This window comes from Anomalospiza imberbis, chromosome 4, assembly GCF_031753505.1.
Source record: "Anomalospiza imberbis isolate Cuckoo-Finch-1a 21T00152 chromosome 4, ASM3175350v1, whole genome shotgun sequence".
Taxonomy (NCBI): Eukaryota; Metazoa; Chordata; class Aves; order Passeriformes; family Viduidae; genus Anomalospiza; species Anomalospiza imberbis.
The window spans coordinates 21535041-21539709 of record NC_089684.1 but is presented as its reverse complement, the minus strand read 5'-3'; the positions used below and the strand labels follow the sequence as shown (position 1 = coordinate 21539709).

The 4669-nt window shown below is 39.0% G+C and overlaps 1 long non-coding RNA gene across 1 annotated transcript; it reads left to right on the top strand.

Moving 5' to 3' along the window:
* The first annotated feature begins 433 nt into the window (after positions 1-433).
* Positions 434-4428, top strand: LOC137472399 (uncharacterized). Its single transcript, XR_010998148.1, has 2 exons — positions 434-552; positions 2985-4428. It is a non-coding gene; the product is annotated as an uncharacterized lncRNA (long non-coding RNA).
* Positions 4429-4669: the final 241 nt, after the last annotated feature.

Below are 4669 nucleotides of genomic sequence, written 5' to 3'. Positions count from 1 at the left end.
TACAGCATGATTCTTCTGGAATTTAATTTAGAGTTTTAGAGAGTTTGACATGGCCAAAGGTTACAAGCCTTTCTTTCAACCAGACTTGCCTGCCTCTTCTGTGAAGCTCCCACTGAACGAGACTGGAGGTGGGGGAGGATGATTACTTACTGTTTTGCACTCTGGGCAGGCTTTCAACATCAGCCAAAAAGTAATCAGCAATTACAAATTGCTCTGTGTGGCAAAGACCATGCTGAGCACTGCCTGAGCATTCTGGCTGCACACCACCTCCTCGCCAAGAGTTAATGAGATAATTTTTCTCCTTGGAAGACAAGCCACTTCTAAATCTGAGTAAAGGCAGCCTTTACACAAGCAGTACCACCCCTAGAGCAGGTGCTACAAAACAAAACATCACCTAATTGTAGTCTGCAGCTCCATCACTACAGGCAAGAAAGGCTCCTCTGACCTCTGACAGTAACTGCTGGCAAATGGGATGTGCTACTTAACTAGGAGAAGTTCCAGGATTGGTGTGTGTACTCTCAGGGCTGCTTACATCCCTTCAACATGTCTGTGGTGGGTGGCCTTTCTCCATTTTGGTTTTGTTTTTACCCCCTCCTCTTTCCCTTGAAGTACCATCATTGTTATTCTAACAACTATTCCTTAGTGTGATTAAGGCTCTCTGGCTATAGGAGGTATTTTTACTTTTGGCTTAATAAAAGCACCAATGTGGCAGAAATCCCTCAGGTCTTTGAGTGGATTCAGGCAAAGCTTAAGTTTTGCTCATCCCTGCTAATTGTTTCTATCCAGATCAGAATAAAACATTTAAGGAACTTAAACCTACATCTAACTTAAAGCAAGGAGTCATGACATTGTCTTGAACTTAAAGCAAGGAGTCATGACATTGTCTTGAACCTGAAGGTGCCTCTGATCATCTCTGTAACTTGCTGAATCACTAAAATAGTGAAGAAAGCAATCTTCATGCCTGCTAATATTTGAATTTCTTAAGGTTTCTTATGAAAAAGCACTCCCCTGAAGATTAAATCTGAAACAGGGTCAGCAGAGACTTAAAGAGGATTTTGTAATCAGTCTAAGATTTCACAAGGAGAACAGGTACAGGAGATTTTTTTCTCTTTTAATAAACTAAATGAGATCAGTAAGGACAAATGCCATCAATGAATGCCTCATTTAGGCTTGTTCTATTGCGCAGGCAGAATGGGTGGTCTGCAAAACAAGTTAACAACACTACAGAGATGGCTCTGCCAGCATTTCCCACTGAAACCATTTACAGTGTATGTAAATTCTGACCCTTTTGAGGACAAATTTTCCAAGCTGAAGTTCAAATTTTCAAATGCTTAGCACTGAGTGTGGAGGCCTGATTTTCAGGAACTTGGGTCCCATCTGGACATTTAACAAAGGGTTAAGATTTTTCCAGACCTCTATGTAAGTAACTTCTAAAAACTATGTAAGACTTCTAAAAACTGGCCAGGAGTTACAAGAAGCTGTTTCTATAGCATGAAATAACCTTTTCTTTATCTGATGCACACCTCATGGCACAGACACAAGTCTGATGTTTCTGCACAAAACTACAGAAATCCAGTGCTGTAGTAATCTATCAAAGTGCTGTAAATTGTGAAGAGGTGAGGCTCTGCAACAGGACAACACAGTACAGTGGAGATCCCATTGTTTAGATACGTTTAGATTACTGCTATGCTTAGATTGTTTAGATTATGTTTATGTTTAGATTGTTTAGATTATGAAATGTAGTATGTTTAGATTACTGCTACCCTGACCGTTTATTGCACAACTTTTATGTGCAACACATACAGTAGAGCTGCTTGAATTTTTCCAGTGCCTGTCTTTTCCCACTACTTAAAAAACAAAAAGAGAAACAAACAAACAAACAAAAAAGGCAGGCACCTTGCCTTTGCCAGAAGAGAAGGTGACAGTTCATGACAGAGTCTCAGGAGGTGCTCACCCGAGAGCAGCCCCAGTCCATGAGGGACTGGTGCCCCTGTAAGGAGCAGTGAGCAAGAGGCTGCAGTTTGAAGCATGAGCTCTATGTGTCAATTATTCTACCTTGCCAGAAAATAGAGAATAACTCCCTGATGCCTTCAGCTCTCTCCTGCTGTCCCCACTGGTTCACATCCATCACTACGAAGACTTCTCTCAGTGATTCATCATGGGAGTGATGGCTTTCCAAGGGAGGCACTGAGAGAAATCTTCCACTTCTCCCACCCTCCCATCCACTGTGCACAGCTGGAATCTCATTTCATTACAAGCCCGGGATTCCAATGTCAGTGGCTTCAAGCATTTGCTAATAAGGAACAAGTAGCTTCCAGGAACAGTAAACACAATGAGTGCATTAAAAACTCTTCTGAGAAAGAAAACTCATCACATGTTTCCAATAGGGAAGGTGAGCTAAAGGTAAGGCCCTATGAAAATCTGAATGAAATCCTGGAAGGAGAGAGGAAGAGCCTGTAAAGTGCACAGTAAAAGCACTATCAGGCAGGATGACAGCAAAGAAGCTCAGGTAAATAATGGTTTATCTTTAGGGCTTTAAGAAGAAATGTAGGGTAAGTGTATATAGGACCAAGAGACACAAAACATTTCAGAAGAAGCAATTAGAACAACCGAGCTCAGGCACATTGCAACAGCACTGGGTTCTAACTGTCCATTTTGCTGGTTTCTCCTTGAAAAGTAATTGCAAATTTCTCTCTGAAGTGACAAGAGGACTTCCCTGGTTTAGTAAAGCCCTTGGCTTAACGTGAATATGTGTGCACTGCACACCTATACAATTACTGCAAAGGAGAAATTTTAATTATTACAACCTCTTTGAGCTATTCTAACTAAGTTGAGAGTATTCTCCAAAAAGAGCTGGCAGTTTTTAACAAGCTTGTCAATTTAAAGTAAGCTGCTTGCTAATTATATTGTATTCATACACACATTGTAGCCACATATAGACCCATAAAGTTTTATAAGTAAGTTCTCCACGTTGCTTCCTCCAGGTACTTATTGTACATGGGGCATCTCTCTAGACCTTGAGTATGGGCATTCCAGTTGCTGAAGAGCCGCCACTGAATTGAGGACATATCCACACTGAGGACATGCAAAACTTGAAAACCAGCAAGTTCCTCTTTTGAGGACAATATCCTACATGCGATGTCACCTTTTTCTTTGAGGCTGGAGAAATAATGTTGTTTGAAATAACGGCTTTACTTAAAGCAAAGGTGTAAAATCAGAGATATTAGCTCATTCAAATTTCAAAGAACTTGAGAAAAAACCGCCACATTTAGGATAGCAACCGAACCGAGTCAAATCAAGTTAACTGACAAAATGGCAAGAATGTCACTTAACTATTACAGCTACCTGTTCTGTACTCTCAGTTTTACTCTTTTTGCCCAGCTCAGCTGAAAAAGGTTGATACCACCAGGCACTATTTCTCTCTAAAATGAGGTAATAACAGATAATTCTAGATAGACAAGGAGGAGACATTTAATCCTGCTTTAGTTAGGAAATATTAATTAAACCAGTGATCTGCAACTTTTCCCTGGATTGTTCCCATTGAATCCAATGATTACCATATTGCTTTACTGTATCTGCTCTTTTAGACAGACTACTATGTCTGGAAACCTGGTGTCTCTGCTCCTAAAGCACATAAAGACCTATAACCAGGGAAGGAAAATATGTGAATTACAGGATTGCATGCACTGGGATCTCTCTACCTTTACATGCAAGACCACGATTAGAGATTTATCTGAACATGGATTTATATTATGGGTAAACAAATTTTGGGAAAAGGCTTTACAAAAAATACTTACAAATTAATTCAGTGGTAATAGTACTCTACAGATTCTATGTTTTTAAAGTTTAAATTCTGTATAACAATGGTTTATTAAATGCTGATATAATGAGAAACATACAACAAAACTATCTTCAATTGCAAATGCTTATGGCAGTACAAGAAGAATTTTTAAACCTAAATGAAAGGAATACAGATTCTGTTGTCATAGAACAGAGACTATTGTCCAACAGGTATTTTGGGGATATTATTTAAAAGACACTACCAGTGGCAAACTTAAAACTTCATGGTTACGTGAAAAGTAAATGAAACACGAGTTCCAAACAAGCCTGCAGTTTCTGGCATCAGCTTTCTACTAAGTCTGGAAACCTAAAAGATTGACAATACCAGCATTATAAGTTTAGGATTCAAAGAGAAAGGAAAATCTGTAATTTTGCCAGTCAAATATACAAATCTGATGTTAGCTAAGTCAGCACAGATCAAGTTTCATTACTTCTCCTGATAAGAAACAGTTTTGGGAAGAATAATAATTCTTACAGTCTATTTTCACAAGCTAGGCCCAATAAAAAGAATTAAAAATAGCAAGATAAGACTGATGACAGTAAAGTTTCTAGTGTAACAATGGGAGAGGCCAGTCTGACTCCTCAGCATGAAAAGATAACTGGAAATGGGAGATTAAAAGGCCATACTCAGTCCCACACAATTCCCAGGCCTCTTAGTAACTCAGTCTGAACACTGTGAAAGCTAAATAAAGACATACCAATTTTTTTATATTAACTGAAGGAACTTGATAAGCTACTAAAAGTACAAACATAAATTAAATCTTGAAAAGTGATATTTTGTACAACATTCACACCCTGTAAATAAGAGCAGCAAGTATGTCTCAGGCCA